This window comes from Panulirus ornatus, chromosome 4, assembly GCF_036320965.1.
Source record: "Panulirus ornatus isolate Po-2019 chromosome 4, ASM3632096v1, whole genome shotgun sequence".
Taxonomy (NCBI): domain Eukaryota; kingdom Metazoa; phylum Arthropoda; class Malacostraca; order Decapoda; family Palinuridae; genus Panulirus; species Panulirus ornatus.
In genome coordinates this window covers 11,356,360-11,374,307 of record NC_092227.1, presented here as the reverse complement: position 1 = coordinate 11,374,307, position 17,948 = coordinate 11,356,360, and the positions used below count along the sequence as shown (strand labels likewise).

General features: G+C 39.0%; 1 long non-coding RNA gene across 1 annotated transcript in view; it reads left to right on the top strand.

Moving 5' to 3' along the window:
- The window catches only part of LOC139765873 (uncharacterized), a 209,814-nt gene extending 197,288 nt beyond the window's left edge, over positions 1-12,526 (top strand). The window contains exon 6 of the long non-coding RNA XR_011716752.1: positions 1,398-12,526. This is a non-coding gene — a long non-coding RNA (uncharacterized lncRNA). The remainder of the gene's footprint in view (positions 1-1,397) is intronic.
- The last annotated feature ends 5,422 nt before the right edge of the window (positions 12,527-17,948 follow it).

Genomic DNA, 17,948 nt, shown 5'->3' with positions numbered 1-17,948 from the left:
TCCTCATCTGGCCCCCTTCTCTGTTCCTTCTTTTGGAAAATCAAGAAAAAAAAAAAAATACTAGACGGGAGGATTTCCATCCCCCCCTGCTCCCAGTATGCTCTTTCTAGAGCATATGGAATTGACACTTATCACCGTCCGGACGTGAAATGTTCCTGTCTTGACCGTGTCCATCACTCCAGAGAGAACATGTATATATTTGATAGACTTAGTGGCTAGATACATTAATAATATTTGACCTGTTAAGCATAGGTTTGTTGTGTGTTTCACAGTGATGGTAACTATTAACAAAAAATAATGAGTAACAGGGGGAACCTAATTTCCTTAAAGCCATTGCTTCATCACGTAAAAAGAAAAAAAAATGTGTTACAAACTTGTGTTACAGACAAACTTTTAATTAAAATAGGTGGGGATCACGTATTAATTTCAAAGGATGTGTTAGGTATGACCCACCTAACAAATACAGTGCAGTGTGCACTTTAAAAAAGAGCTTCAAAAAATTACACTTTTTTGTTTAGTCCTGTGAAACATGTGACAAACTTTGCTTCAATGAATGGTTGTACTGTTATTGACAAAGTCATTAAAACAAAAGGAACCAGATCCGCAAAATAAAGTGCATAGATTTGTAATCCACAGGATTACATGGTAGAGCATGGCACTCCATTTTCACCAGTAGATGGCTTGTTAAACCCGAGCCCACTTCACAAGCAAATCACTTGCTACCTCCCCTTTGAGCTCACTTCACCAGCAAATCACTTGCTACCTCCCCTTTGAGCTCACTTCACCAGCAAATCACTTGCTCCCCCCCCCCCCATTTTGAGTTATGTAATCATCCTTAATAAAACTACATAATTTTGCTAGTCCTTCAGTTTAGTCATAAGTTTAGCATTCAAATATTTATCCAAATCTATTCAGTACCTTGCATTATTCTCACTGTACCTGTAACAATGGCATCTGGTAAGAGGTCAGTTTCATAGTTAGATATTATAGAAAATGATCTGTGCCCTTCTGTAGCACAAGAACACCTTGTTGAATTATCAGTGATTTCACTTGAACATAAAACTAACTGAAAGATAGTTGTGGTCTGATTGAGGCCTTCCTTCCAAGAAGGTTCAAAAAGATGTAATCTGGCACAAATTTGACTGAATTAGATTCCTCAGGTAATTGGCTATTAGCTTATGATCAGTTTTGTTTTCATACCATGCTTCTCTTACACTTTGTCATGACAATTGCTTATAGTGTGATGTTGATGTATTATATATTTCATATTCTCTAATCCAATTGTGATAAGAAATAATTACTCTGAATGCATTATTATGATACTTTCATTGCAGCTGCATGGATAGGGTAAAAGGAAATTGAAATCAGAAATGTCTAACTTTATATATTCCTTACAGATCATCAAATTCTAACTTCTGATGGGCTCCACTGAGTATTGCCCAAGGCTTCAAGAACTCCTGGGGACGTATCAAGGCAGAAGCAACAAGATGTCAAGAGGAAGGTAAAGGGGCTGAAAAAGAAGGAAGTTGAGAGTTAGGATAAGAGAGTAGCAGTGAACTACAGGAATATTTAGAAAATGTTTATGTAGGAGAATTGTGTAAGTGGAGAAATAGGAGCATCATTGAAGGGAGCAGACAGGGAAGTGGTCATAGGTACAGAAGAGGAAATGGGGTGAATATTTTGAGGGACTTCTCAGTGTGTTAGATGTTAAGGAGGCAGATGCGGGATATTTGGCTCGTGGAGGTATGCAAAGAGTCATGACAAGTGGTTTGATGAAAAGAGAAGAAGAAGTAAGTGCCTTCTGCAAGATGTAATGTGGCAAGGCATCTGGAGTGGATGAAGTCGCAGTTAGATTTTTTAAAAATTGTTGGGGACAGTGTTTGATTTGTTAGGATTTTCAACATATGTATGGCTCAAGCTGAGGTGTTTAAGATTGTATAGTGCGTTTCTTTAAAGGCAAGAGGAACAAAAGTGATTCTTCAAATTACACAGGTATAAGTTTGATCAGTATACTTGGTTTTTTATATGGGAGATGATGATTGAGGGAGTGGTGCAGAGTATCAGATTAAGGAAATAGGGGATGTATGGATCAAGTGTTTTCTTTTAAGACTTTGTGTGAAAAACACTTAGAAAAACAGAAGTAATTTTATGTTGTTTGTGAGTCTGGAAAAATCACGATAGGGTTGATGGAGAGGCTTTGTGAAAAGTTGTGAATATATGTTGTGAGTGCAAAGCTACAAGGAGTGAGGAGTTTTTATCGAGAGAGTAAGGTAGTTTGTGCAGGCAGGGAGGGAGGAAGGAGAGTAGTTCCAGATGTAGGTGGTTCTGCAGCATGGGTACATGGCATCATCATGGCCATTTGATTATGTTAATGGATGGCATGGTGAGGGACATGAATGTACCTCTTTTATCAGGGAGAGGGGCAAGTCAGCAATCTGTTGAGGGTAGGATTCCTGGGAATTTAGTCAGTTGCTATTTGTTGATAACATATACTCTGGTAGCAGATTGAAGCGACAAACTTTAGAACTGATTTGTGAGTTTGCAAAAGGGTGTAAAAGGAGAATATCAAGAGTTAATCTGAACAAAAATAGGTACATTGAATATTGATGGGAGAGAGAGGCAAGATGATTAGAGTGCGAGTTTAAATAGAATTCTTGATTGTTCATGCATCATGCATTTTGTAACTTGGTTTAGCTACAGTTGTAAAGTCTGTACATTTACTAGTATTAGTTTTACACATATATTTATTTATTTTGCTTTGTTGCTGTCTCCCACATTAGCGAGGTAGTGCAAGGAAACAAACGAAAGAATGGCTCAACCCACCCACATACACATGTATATACATACACGTCCACACACACACACACATATACATACCGACACATCTCAACGTATACATATACATACACAGACATATACATATATACACATGTACATAATTCATACTGTCTGCCTTTATTCATTCCCATCGCCACCCCGCTACACATGAAATAACAACCCCCTCCCCAGTCATGTGTGCGAGGTAGCGCTAGGAAGACAACAAAGGCCACATTCGTTCACACTCAGTCTCTAGCTGTCATGTAATAATGCACCGAAACCACAGCTCCTTTTCCACATCCAGGCCCCACAGAACTTTCCATGGTTTACCCTAGATGCTTCAGTTCAATCCATTGACAGCACGTCAACCCCGGTATACCTATACATGTATTTTTTTTCTGTATGTTGGCAAATTGTGAAATATCTATGAAATTTTGTAAACTTTTTGTTTCTGATGTGCGGTTTCTTAAGCTCAGGAGGCGTATTTAGGAAATTTATTTCATTAATATGCATTTCTTTTATAGCTTATGATTCACTCATGATGGAAGTATCTGGCTGAAACCATAACCTGTGCATGTGTTCCAAGTACTCTTCAGTAATCTTTTTCCATTTTTAAGTGATAAATGGATGTGAACTGGGGAATACTTGTTCATATAATGGTATTTCAATGTGGGAATCAGCTTAAATTGTATGCTGGGTATGAGATGAGGACAGAAGTGCCCTCTGTTCTTGAGAGTTTAGTTTGAGAGGATCCACAGCAAAGAAAAAAAATACATGTCGTACCTGCAAGCATCCCAGAGAGAGGAGAGCAATGGTGAACTCGGAGTTAGGTTGGTTGTAATTGTAAATCAGTTTTGAGTCTAAGCTGTATTTGTTGCCATTTCTCTTTGTTACTGTCCAGTATTAGAGGTATATTTCTAATGTGAACCATCATAATATTTTGCCGTATTTGCCTTTAGTGTAATGTGTAATTGAAAAGAGAGCTTACAAGCTACCACATCTACTACCTCACAGCCAAGTGCCTCAACACTTACCATCTCCTCTCTGTATAGAGGTTTAAGAGGAGAGTTTACTTCATATCTTAGTGGCATCTTAGTTGGGATGCAGTCCATAAAGTCTAAAATTATATATTCAAATGATGGACAGCAGCAAGGAAAGGCAACAGCATTTTATGAATATTGACTATGTAAAATGGTCACTGTGGATGGTAGGTGTGCAGTATGCAGAGAATGAATCAACCAACCTTAGAGAGGATTTATCTCAGATGAAAGACTTAATAGATAGTTTCAAATAAATGAAAGTTAAAGATGAAGTAGAATATACTAAGTACAAGCTGAGACAGAGTATGGTAAAACTTAGGGTGATACAGAATCATATCACCCAGTCGATGGAACCATTTCACAGCCAGTTGGTAGTAGTAAGGATTCACTCTCAGGTGAACAAGTAACCTCAACCCCTACCATGAAACCTTGTAATACTTCATATCCCAGGTCCTTGTCATTCTACACCTAATGACCCTTAAGAACCTTTCTACACCTAGTGACCAGTAAGAACCTCACATGTACATACTGTGTATAGCCATATTTTGTCCCCTGAGGGTGGTTGTTGATTCTCTTGAAACTTATGATTCATTTCTTTTAACAACTAAAGCATGGAAGCATAAGGGCATAGACAAGATTCGAAGTTCATTTTAGAATGTATTTCTCAAACAACACTTTTTTGACAAGTTGAACAGATAGGTATAACATAGGGGACATAGATGAGTTGGCCTAATCCAGGATTGGCGTGGAATTATGAATATTTATGAAGCCAAAAAGGAAGAAAAAGTTTGGTTTAGGAAGATAATCAGACTGGGATGAGGTAAATGCCAGAATAACCCAGTACAGCACTTTAATAAAATCTTAGGAGAAACAATAAGGAAACTTATGTCTTTTAGAAAAGCTTAATGTGGAATTTTTTTCCGCTTTAAATTCTTGTCCATTAATCCTCTTTTCTTGTTAAACAGTGATGTAGGACACTTCTGTTCAAAGGTCTCGGCTCCTGCAAAATGTCAGGTATTACTCTAGTGATAGTCATCTAAGCAGTCATAAAGAAAAAAATACTGCCAATAAAACTCCATTCCAGGCTCAAAATAGCATCATTGACAAATTGGGCCAAAAACACCTAGTCAAAATGACACACTTTACTTAAATGAATATGAGGTAAACATTCTTAAGAAAAAACAGGTCCCATATATGTTGCCTTTAAAATACCGTACAGAATCTAAATAGCATTACTGTTTTGACAAACCCAGTGAAAAGAAGTTTCGTAGGACTCTTTGTTTTTATGGGTCTCTGTTTTGTAAAAATGACTGAGCTGAGACCCTCAGAATAAGTGCTCTTAACCATTTTGGGTTCAAAATACCTTTAATTAAAAAAGAGCACCATTTTGTGTTAAAAATACCCTTGACCAGAAAACATTTTCTTTTAAACCTGTAATATAATGCTGTTTAAATCTAGACAGTTTAAAAGGAAATTGTTATGGACTCTTTCATTATGATTGCCATGATCATTTGAGACCTTTTATAACCAGTTTTGTCAGTAAAGTTATTTAGACCCTGGAAGAGATTTAAAGGTACATTTTGTAGGATTTTCTCTGTGATACACTGCTTGCACTTGTTCAAGTATTGTGTCATTTTGTCTGAGCTGAGACCTTCAGAACTGGTTGCTCCAGAACCTTTTCTTACTGGATTTGTCAATAATGTTATTTAGAGCCTGGAATGGAGCTTTAGAGCTAATTTGTTTTCCATGTGTAGATGACATTCATACAAGTAAGATGTCATTTTGGCTAAGCTAAGACCCTTGGTACTGGGTGTTGTGGGCCAATTTGTCAATAATTTGCAACTGAGAGACTGGAATGGAGTTTTAAAAGTAGATTTTTTCCTATGATTGTTTAAATCACGTTTATTGAAGTAACGTGTGTCATTTTGACTATGCTGAGACCTTCAGAATATGATGTTCTGATACCTTTTATTACTGTATTTGTGAACACTGCTATTTAGAGCCTCATACAGAGTCTTAAGTATAGGGATTTTGGGTTTTTGTTAATGATTGTGAAGATCATATCTATTTAAGTAATATGTGCCCTCTTAGCTTAGGTAAGACCTTTAGAACTAGATAAGCAGGCCAGTTCGTTAGTCATGCTATTTGAAGCCTGGAATGGAGTTTTATAGGTATTGTTTCCTTATTATTGTTGGTGGAAAGTTATTATGATACACTGAATCTCTTGAAGATGGAATTTAGAAGTTTGTCATTACTGCGAGCTTAGCAGGGAAATGAGAATTTTTCAGAATCCATTCCTATTGTTACTAGAGGAATCAAGTCATATGTTTCACTTGGAGCTGATTGATCTGCAAGCCAGTGAAATTTTAGAGACATGTGTAAGGAAAGTAGTCACTTGAACTGATATTCATGCCTATGTGATGTATTAGTCAGTTTAAAGATGTCTGCTGCAAGTAGGTTCACCCTCTTTGTTGGTACATTAATTTGTGAACAAATCTTTTCAAGGATGGAGATGAAGTCAGAGTTTCGGTCTAAATTTGCTGATGAACATTTGGTTAGCATTTCAAGATTATGTGACATTAACATTGACATCTGCATCACTACCCTCACAGCATGTGACGTTAATATTGACACTGACATCACTGCTTTTAACATACAGAAGACTTCCCAAGGATCATATCAGTTAGACAGAAATAGCATTGTATGGGGAGGATCTTTGTTTTGTTGTGTAGGTTTTGAGCATATTTGGTTGCTAGGCAACCAATGTCTGTAATTTTAAATGATACATTTGGAGTGAATGCATTGTTTATAGAGGATGCTAAGAGATTCTTTTTCTTGTCCAAAGCTGGTGCCATTTAGTTTGTTTTTCTTTTATGTTGATGTTTTTGGCTTCGAAAGAGAATGTTATTTGTGTTGCACGTGATGCTGAGGATGGTTAGCAGTTTGTTCAGTGGTTAGTGGTATTGATTGTCCCTTTTAAGGTGATTGGAAGAAGTGAGCTGGATTTGTGTCTGTCTGGAGTTAAAAGAGTATTTGAAGACTCTTTAGAGTGAAAAGTAGACATTCTTATTTGGGTGAACCATTGTTCTAATTGTGTAATGTAGTACAACATGTCTGATGTTGCATGTTGCTTTGGTGTCAGGGTGTTGTGATAGGATTGTATGATAGTTTGTATATGAGAGGACTTTCATGTTATGGTTTAGGAACTCATGTAGGAGGTGATTGAAGAGGGTTGAAGAAAGAATTTCTCCTTGACGAACTCCATTGTAGTTTAAGGGTTGTATAGGTGAAGCCACTGTAAGTGACTCTGGCATGGTGGCCTGCAATTTTGGCTGACCAATTTTTGTCATTGTTGTGAAGGGTAGTGTCTAGTATCTTTTATGTGAGAATGTGTCATGGGACAGTATTAACTGTTTTACTGATGTCAGTTACCACTAGTACAGTATGGAAGGGGAGCTGTGGTTGGTTGAAGCCATCTTGGATATGTTGTGTGAGAAGTGTGTAGTGCAGTGACTGGGGATGTTTTGTTTGATTCTTTTGTGGATCAGTTTTTCATAAAGTTTGGATACTCAGGATACTGAAGTGATGAGGGGCAATAAGAGGAGGGGGATATACATAAGTTTACATGATTGAGGGAGGTTTAATGGCGAGTGGGCATTGTCAGATTTTATACTGATTGTTGGTCATATTATAGAAATATGTAAATGTGGTGACAGGGGCAGCTGGTGGTATTCCTATTTACTTCCTGGTGGAAACAAGGTTGAAAGTTTGCAAAGATTAGAAAAGAGAAAAATTTTATGGGTGGGAAAAGGATGATGAAACTGAGTGGGCTTGGAAAAGAGGCTTGTGAGAGGAGATACCAGAAGAGATAGGGTGAAGAATGACAAAGGTGAGAGTAAAACTAACTTGAGGAGTGGGTGAGGATTGGAAGGTATTGAAGGAAGCAGTGCTTATGTGAGTGAGAAGTGTGTGGTATGTGGAAGGTGGGATGTGGGCAAGGGAAAGGATAGTGAGTACTGGGATGAGGAACTTAAGTTGTTGAAGAGAGAAAAAAAAGTTTTATGAACAATACCTGCAGGGTAGAAGTTCAAGAGACAAGATGTATAAGAGTTAATGGCAGAAGTCAAATAGGAAGGTGCAGGAGCTTGAAAATAGAGCATTGAGAGTTGAGGTGAGAGAATATCAGCAAATCTCAGGGAGAATGAGAAAATGTTTTTGGAGGGAGGTGAATATTGAGAATAAGTAGATAATGGGAGCATCAGTGAAGGAAGCAGATAGGGAAGTGGCAACAGACAAAGAAAAAATGAGGAGGAGATGGAATGAGTATTTTGAAGGGCTGTTTTATGTTATTTAATACAGTGGCAGATGTTGGGATGTGCAGGTATGAGAAGTAAGAGAGTCGTGATAAGTAGCTTAGTGTATGTATATCTCAAGATGAGGTGCTTAAGGACTGGAAGAATACCTCTAGTGCTGTTTTACAAGGCAAATGGTATTAGAAAAAGAATTTTCGAATTACAGAGGTACAAGTTTGTTGAGCATATATTACATGGGGAATTGTATTGGAAAGGATGGTGGCATGCATAGAGGATCAGATTGGAGAAAAACAATGTGGCTTAAGGTGTGGTAAAGGATGTGTATACTAGGTGTTTGCTTTGAAGAATTTGTGAGAGAAATATTTAAAGGTAGAGAGAAATTTGTGTGTGGCACTTATGGGTCTGAACCCGGGCATGAGAAGCAATCGAGGTAAGCTATGGATATGTGCAAATGCAGCCTTCCTTCATCTGTTCCTGGTGCTTCCTCGCTGACATGGGAAACAGCAGTCATGTATGAAGAAAAGTTTGTGGATCTAGAGAAAGTGAATGGAAGGGTCAATGCCTTGTAGAAGTTTTTGTGAATAAATGGTGTGGAAGGAGAGCTACAAGAGAATAAGATGTCTGTGAATAGGAAGAGAGGAGTATGAGTGATTCTGGATGAAGTTGGGTCTGCAATGAGAGTTTAATGTTGCCATGTCAGTTTAATGTTTATGGGTGGTATGGTGAGGGAGTTATGTGCATGGGTCTTGGAGAGAGGGGACAGGTTCATAGTCTGTTGGGCTGGGTTAGCTTGGGAGGTGAGTAGGTTGCAGTTTGCTGATGACATGGTTCTGGTGGCAGATTTGAGTCAGGAATTCCAGAGGTTGGTGTTTGAGTTTAGGAGAGTGAGTGAAAGAAGAAAATTGAGCGTTACTGTTAATAAAAGTAAAATTATGAGCTTTAGCTGGGGAGACAGACAGGTTGGTAGGAGTTTGAGATGGGATGGAGAGAACTTGGAGGAAGTGAAGTGTTTTGGATACCCAGGAGTGGATTTGGCAGCGGGTTAAAATATGGAAGCTGAAGTAAGCCATTGAGTAGATAAGTGGGATAAAGGGACTGGGTGCCTTGTTGAGGGTGAAAAGAACGTTCACTTTCTGGGAGGGCAAAGATGAGTATGTTTGAAATTACAGTAGTCCCCATAGGTAAAAAAAGTTTGAAGGTATTTTGGAAATTAGATACTTAAGGAGAGTTGAATAATGAATGATATGGTAAGAGAGAGAGAGAGAGAGGTGGTAGTAAAAAAAATATGGTTGAAAGGGTTTAAGATGGCATGCTAAAATGGTTTGGACATGTGGAAGGGATGGGTGGGGAGAAGCTAACTTAGAGGGGTGTGTTTGGATCCATGTAGCACTTTGGAGGCTGGCCACATCCACCGGGTAGGATCACAAGTGAAAAGGTGTGTTGATGTGTGTGTGTCTTTGTGAGATAAGTACAGGACAGTTGAGGAACAAGTGTTCAGTGTTTTCACTGAGGAAGTTGGACCTTAGGCATGAAGGGCCTTATGATGTGTTGAATCATATTTAGTGCTGCAGCGATGAATGGTGTCCAAAATGCAGGAGAAAGGGTTACCTGTACATGTCATTGAGATGTAAGGATTGAGATGGGTAGATGTCTGGTGTTTAAGATTGGGATGAGATGGAGTTTTTAATGCTTTTTGTTTAGTCATTTTGGAGATTGTTTAGTTATGTGTTAAGTTTTGTTGAGGAAGGAGAGATAGGTTACTGATAAAGTGTGAAGAGGGTGTAGTTTTTTTTAATAGTAGTATGGTGGTTGGATAAGGAATGGTTTGGATGGAAAGTGACCAGTGCTTTTACTAAGAAAACTGAGTGTTAAATTGAAATTTTATTTAAAGTGTTTTTGTCTCATTATGTAGGTGTTGAAATTGTGGGAATGCAGACTTCCTTTTTTCATGATATTATGTTGCAAGTTTGCTGCTGCTTGTGCAGTGTGAAGGTTCTGTGATGTAATTGTCATCTGCATATGGAAGGATTGTTCATGCTATGGTTTACAGGGGATGGGGGAGAGAACATAAACATGAAGAAAGAGATTGAAAAGGGTTGGAGGTAAGACTGCTCCTTTTGGAACACCTTTTAAGATCAAAAATGGTAGGAGATAGGACTGGTTTTTGTGGAACACCTTTGTAGAACCTGAGGATTTTGGAGGTTAATCTTTTGGTTGTGAATCATAGGGTGGGGGAGAGGGCAAAAATTCTGGGAGCCTTGAAGAATGTATGGAAGTCGAGAACATTATCTCGGAAAGCAAAAATGGGTATGTTTGAAGGAATAGTGGTTCCAACAATGTTGTATGGTTGCGAGGCGTGGGCTATGGATAGAGTTGTGCGCAGGAGGGTGGATGTGCTGGAAATGAGATGTTTGAGGACAGTGTGTGGTGTGAGGTGGTTTGATCAAGTAAGTAATGTAAGGGTAAGAGAGATGTGTGGAAATAAAAAGAGCGTGGTTGAGAGAGCAGAAGAGGATGTTTTGAAATGGTTTGGGCACATGGAGAGAATGAGTGAGGAAAGATTGACCAAGAGGATATATGTGTCGGAGGTGGAGGGAACGAGGAGAAGTGGGAGACCAAATTGGAGGTGGAAAGATGGAGTGAAAAAGATTTTGAGTGATCGGGGCCTGAACATGCAGGAGGGTGAAAGGAGGGCAAGGAATAGAGTGAATTGGATCGATGTGGTATACCGGGGTTGACGTGCTGTCAGTGGATTGAATCAGGGCATGTGAAGCATCTGGGGTAAACCATGGAAAGTTGTGTGGGGCCTGGATGTGGAAAGGGAGCTGTGGTTTCGGGCATTATTGCACGACAGCTAGAGACTGAGTGTGAACGAATGGGGCCTTTGTTGTCTTTTCCTAGCGCTACCTCGCACACATGAGGGGGGAGGGGGATGGTATCCCATGTGTGGCGAGGTGGCGATGGGAATGAGTAAAGGCAGACATTGTGAATTGTGTGCATGGGTATATATGTATGTGTCTGTGTGTGTATATATATGTGTACATTGAGATATATAGGTATGTATATTTGTGTTTGTGGACGTGTATGTATATACATGTGTATGGGGGTGGGTTGGGCCATTTCTTTTGCCTGTTTCCTTGCGCTACCTCGCAAACGCGGGAGACAGTGACAAAGCAAAATAAATAATAATAAAATATCTTTTTGAATAATGTGTGCTTGGCATCCAGTTACAAAGTTTGCTAACCATTTTAGTCATTTTTTTTGAAGGGTGGTGCCATGTATTTTTTTGTCAAATTATATTTGGAAATTATTCGAATGCTTTTGCTTCTGTCTATTGTGATTGATACTGTGCAGGAGAGTGGTGCTTAATGTGGTTATGGGGTGGCTAAGTCTGCAGCTGTGCTGTGTGGAAGAGAGTGGGTCACTGGTTGCCTCTGCTGTGTATCTGTTATCTAAGAGCTTAGATACTGATGACAGCAATTATGTCAGTAAGAGCAGGAGAACTCTGGGATTTTGGAGTTTCAGGATAGCTACTGTGTTGGCAAGTTCTCAGTTGCTTGGGATTTTGTTGTGTAACTAGGAGGTTTTGAAGTGCTGGAGCAACTATTGGGATGAAGTGTTTTATGTGTAATTTTGTCATCTCCTCTGGGCCAGTTGTGGAGTTATTTAGGATTTTGAATGAGTTACAAGTGTCAGTGGTAGTAAAGAGTGGGTGAGCAGTTGTCAGGGTGGATTTAGTGTAGGTGTTTCATTTTTTATGGGTGTGGCAAATTTTTGGCTGATTTTTGAGTAATGTTTCATGTTTGTCTTTTCTCTGGAAGAAAGGATGCTCTTAACTTGGGTCAGAAGTACTTCAAGTGTTCGAGATGTGGTGGTATGAATTTGATTTTTGTCGTAATTAAATGCAGATGGTTTTGTAGTTCATATTGCTAAGGAAGGAGTTCCAGTTAGCTGTCTGTTTTTTTGGCAATGTGGCTAGATATGGTGTTGTCTAGAGTTTGGATTTGTTCCAAGATCTTTGATAAGAATGAACAGTTTGTCAGAGGGTGTCATGAGAAGTTTGGGTTGCAAAATTTTCTGTCCTCATGGTATATGACTTTTGCAGGCTTGGCTAATGGTATTACTGAAATAGGAGATTGTATCGGCAAGGGATAGGAAGTTGTGTAAAGTGATGTAATGGCGACAAGATTCAGTGTCATCACAATGAATGTTGGCCAGTCTGCTTTTCTGTAGATTTTTATGTTCGGTTGTGTTGTTAGTAGGATGAACTAGGTGAAGTGTGAGCAGAATGTGTAAATAGTCAGAGGTGAGTTCTTGTGGTGTGCACCAAGTAGCCCTTGTGCTAAGGTTTGCTCCTAGAGGGGATGAGGTGGAAGTCTGATCAGCTTCATGCATAGGCTACCTGCATTAAAAAAAAATGTGGTTTATGAGCAGTTCATCTTTGTTATCTTGAATATAGGTGTTGAGTATAGTAGGATGGTTGGTATTAAACTTTATTCATGAATTGGTGTTGGTCTTATTTTGTAGCTGAGGAGTCCATCTAGGAGAATGGATGGTGTTGGAAGTGTCCAGTTTGTTGTAGTTTGTGCTGTGTATTTTCATTTTCATAGATATTTCATGAGTGTTGTCACTTCATTGATTTGTTTTGTTTGTTGAATGGCATCAGTTGATGGGAAGATGTGATATACCTACAATGATATGAGTCCTCCTCCTCACCTCCATGTATGTATTGTCTCATAATTGTGTAGTCATATAAGGAAACGAGGTTGCACCTGGGTGTGAGTCTGGTCTCTTGAACAAGGGTTATGTGTTTGTTCTATTTTTGGAGTAAGCTAAGTAGGCCTTTGTGTTTGCTTCTGATCCCATTGGTGTTAGGTTGGATAATTGTGCTATCACTGAAAGTATGGGAGGGTGTTAACAGAGTGTGGATGGAATGGATAAATAATAGTGTGAGTGAAGGGACATACTGGAATTTTGAAGTGGGCATGGGTATGTGTATGATCCCGTGAATTTGAAGACTGTGCAAGGTAAAAATGAAAAGTAGCATTTCTAGAGAAATTCAGATGATTGTATAAATGGGTTTGAGAAGGGTGACATGAATGCAATGGTGGGATGTGATGAAATTGGTGAGATGGTTGGTAAATGGAGAGTGCCTGAAGTAAATGAGATTGGATGTCTGTGCTAAGAGGGGTTTATTTCTTGCAAACACCTTTTTGTCAGCTCAAGATGATTCTCATATATAAGTGGAAGATAAAAGATGGAAGAGAAGAATAAAAGGGTTTAATTGATTATATGGCAGTAGATAAAAGGTTGAGGAAAATTTTGCTGAACGCTAGAGGTGTAAGAGGATTCTTTGAAGATTCTGACCATTTTGCAGTTCTTGTGTAGGTGAGAATCAGGAAGAAGTAGGGGTATGTTGTAAGGAAGAATGGAGAGGTAAAAGTGTTGACAAGGGAGAAGATGAATTGGGAAGAATGCAATGAGGGGTATGAAAGAAGGGCCACAAAAAGTTTAGATGAAAGTGTAGTAAGTGTAGGGTGAAGTCATGTGTGAATTAGGTGTTTAAAATGTTTATAAAAAACTTTTAAAGTTTGTAGAATTAAAAGTTGGGTAGTGAGCTGTGAAATATTAGAATGAATGTGGAAATGCACTGTGGACAGATGAGGTTAGGAATGCTGTGGAAGAAAAAAAGGAAGCACATTAAAGATTGCTCAAAAGGAATGTACCTGTGGACATTCAGCATAGGAGGGAAGAATTTTAGATGTGTAAACAGAATGTTAAGAGGCTGATAGAGAATTGCAATGAAAGAAAAGATGAAAATTTTGGAAAAAAAGCTGAGTGAAATATATAGGGAAAATATGATATTCTACTGGAAGGAGGTGAAAGAGGTGGATGTAAGAGTGGAAATGTAAGTGTGAAAAGTAAGAGTTATTGAATGAAAATGAAGTGAAAGGAAGATGGAAAGAGTATTTTGAAGAACTCGTGAATGTTTAGAGGTGAGGTTGTAGTGTTGAAAGGAAGGGGATACAAATGCAGAGATATTTAGCAAGAAGGATGGTAAAAATTGATAATAATGAGGTTGAGGGTAGGAAAGGCACCTGACATGGATAGGATTACCACTGAATGTTGAAGTATGGAGGAGAGATTGTGATAGAGTGGGTACATTTGATATGCAATGTAGCATGGAAGCAGAAGGTTGTGAGAGCTATGGTTGTTCCGTTATTTTAAGGAAAAGTTGCTAAGGATGTAAGTTTCATTTATAGGGGAATAATTCTCTTAAGTATACCTGGAAAAGTGTATGTAAGAGCATTCATTGATAGAGTAATAGAAGTGACTTGAATGCAGAATAAGTGAGGAACAAGGGGGTTTTAGGAAAGGTAGGGGATGAGTGATTCAGATTTTTGCAGTGAGAATGACTGTGGAACAGTATCGTTAGGAAAGTTAAGAAACTTTTTGCAGCTTTTATGGATCTGGAGAAAGCATAAGACAAGAGTTGAGTTGAATGCTTTTTGGGATGTGTTAAGGATGTATGGGGTAGGTGGACAAGCCTTCTACATTGGAGTAAATTAATGAGTAAAAATGGAAGGAGAGTTGAGTGAGTGTCAGTATACTTGTGGGAGTGAGGCAGGGCTTTGTGATGTCACTGTAGCTTTTTAACATATGGAATGATGAGAGGGATGAAAGCAAAGGTAGGGAATAGTGTTGTAGAGATGGAATGTAGTGGTGAGGTATGGAGGCTTGTGACAAGCCTATTTGAGGTCGATACTGTGTTGATTGCTGAAAGTGATAAGGAGTTGCAGAAGGTTGTAATTGTGCTTTATGATATGTGTGAATGCATAGATAATTGAAGGTAAATGTGAGTAAAAGTAAGGTAATGTTTGAAAGGAAACAGAGTGAAAGTATAGATTTTACAAAAGCCTATAGAGAGAAAGAAGAGTGTATTCAACTTTGTTATAGTTATGGGGAAAAATTACTGGAAGAGATGACAGAATTTAAGCATATAGTAGCTCTCTTGGGTAAGTTTAGTGAAATAGAAGTGATAAGGGAGAGAGCAGAACAGAATAGCAGAGTTACAGGATCCCTCAATAGGATAATGAAGGGTAGAGGTGTAAGTATAGAAGAGAAAAGAGGATTGAGGGACAGATGACAGAATTTAAGTATATAGTAGCTCTCTTGGGTAAGTTTAGTGAAATAGAAGTGATACGGGAGAGAGCAGAACAGAATAGCAGAGTTACAGGATCCCTCAATAGGATAATGAAGGGTAGAGGAGTAAGTATGGAAGAGAAAAGAGGATTGAGGGACAGCATAGTTCACCTGACCCTGAACTATGCAACAGAAATTTGGACATTGATGATTCACAGATGCAAATATGAATTATTAAGAGGAGCATTTGGAATGACTAGCTGGAATGAAGAAAGTAATGAGTGGGAGTGAGAGATTTGGTATGGCAAGGAATGCAAAGGGAATGATTTTTAGAGTGGTAGAGTAGGTGAAACGTAATACTTTGAGGTGGTTTGGACTTGTGGAAAAAATGCAAAATGGGGAGTATACAAGGAGAGTATTTAATAGTACAATTAATGCGGTTGATGTTAGAAGAAGAGTACTAGAGGGAAAGAATTAATGGAATGATGTATGCAAAGGAGGCATGTAAGGACAGGAATAAGTGGAAACTCTTTTGCCATGACCACCATATTGATGGGAGTTCCTGTAGGGAATGGGCATCATAGATATAGGTAGATAGATAGATGTCTAGTGTGTTAATGGGGTTCTGTTGAGTAGTGTTGCTAGTTTTTGCTCAGCAGGATGATGTGTTTTTAGTGCTGTTTGAGCATTAGTATTTGGAGAGTTTTCAGTTGTAAATTTTTGTGATGGCTGCATGTGAGCAGTCAGTCCTTTATGGAGGGAAGTGAGAAGCGCTGGAATGAAATCTGTCTGTAGCAACTGGTACTCCTGAGTATTGTTTGTTTATGTGACTGACACAGTTGGCAGATTTAGGTCTGGTCCAGGGTTGGAATCAGTGTCACTGGCCTTCATTTTTATTAGTGCAATGATAGCAGGGGATATCACTCCCAATGAAAATGAAATGGAAGTAGTTGTGTCTGGTGTCTGGGTTTTAGCCACAGTTTGGCGCAGCAGTCAAGGTCAGCTCAAGACTTGTGTTCTGCTTCTTAGAAGTGGTATGTCCTTGATTTTGAGTCTTCCTTCATGGTTTAATGCTTCTCACAGTGTTATGTTGTGGTTCTGCTGTATGAGGAGCATAAATGCTGCTCTTTGGAGACCTTTTGTTGAGGATTGGTTTCCTTACTGCAGTGGTGCTGTTTGCAGGCAGAATTTATCAGTATTCATTATCCTGGTTTTTCCAGACAGACATAAGTAGTTGGTAATTGGTAAGCAGTGACCACTTAGGGAGGTATGTTACTGGTACTACTTGCCTGGGTATTGGGAAGGCTAGTGACGGTTGTGTTGTCAAGTTGTACTCCTCTTACCAAAGATGCTTTTTTTTTTTTTTTTTTTTTTTTTTTTTGCCTCACCCACATGTGGACCACTGGTATTCTCTCCACAAAACACAATCTCTCCTTGTTACACATAACTCTTGACAAGACTTAGCTCATTCTTCATACTTAGATTTTCCTGTGGTGAGCACTGCCTTTTGGCAGATGGTAGTCGGTAGGAACCAGGAGAGATTGAGTGTAGAATGGAAAAAGGTGAGGGCAAATGACATATGGGGAGTCAGGCAGGAATGGGATGTATTTAGGGAAGCAGTGATGGCTTGCACAAAAGATGCTTGTGGCATGAGAAAGGTGGGAGGTGGGCAAATTAGAAAGGGTAGTGAGTGTCGGATGAAGGAGTAAAATTGTTAGTAAAAGAGAAGAGAGAGGTGTTTGGATGATTTTTGCAGGGAAGTTGTGCGAATGACTAGGATATGTATAAAAGAAAGGGGCAGGAGGTCAAGAGAAAGGTGAAAGGGGTGAAAAAGAGGGTAAATGAGAGTTGGGGTGAGAGAGTATCATTAAACTTTAGGGAGAATAAAAAGATGTTTTGGAAGGAGGTAAATAAAGTGCGTAAGATGAGAGAACAAATGGGAACATTGGTGAAAGGGGCTAATGGGGAGGTAATAACAAGTAGTGGTGAAGTGAGAGGAGATGGAGTGAGTATTTGGAATGTCTGTTGAATGTGTTTGATGATTGAATGGCAGATATAGGGTGTTTTGGTCGAGGTGGTGTGCGAAGTGAGAGGGTCAGGAAGAATGGTTTGGTGAACAGAGAAGAGGTATTGAAAGCATTGCGGAAGATGAAAGCCAGTAAGGCGGCGGGATTGGATGGTATTGCAGTGGAATTTATTAAAAAAGGGGGTAAGTGTGTTGTTGACTGGTTGGTAAGGATATTCAGTTCATGGTGAAGTGCTTGAGGATTGGCAGAATGGATGCATAGTGCCATTGTACAAAGGCAAAGGGGATAAAAGTGAGTGTTCAAATTACAGAGGTATAAGTTTGTTGAGTATTCCTGGGAAACTATATGGGAGGGTATTGATTGAGAGGGTAAAGGCATGTACAGAGCTTCAGATTGGGGAAGAGCAGTGTGATTTCAGAAGTGGTAGAGGATGTGTGGATCAGGTGTTTTCTTTGAAAAATGTATGTGAGAACTACTTAGAAAAACAGATGGATTTGCATGTAGCATTTATGGATCTGGAGAAGGCATATGATAGAGTTGATAGAGATGCTTTGTGGAAGGTATTAAGAGTATATGGTGTGGGAGGTAAGTTAATAGAAGCAGTGAAC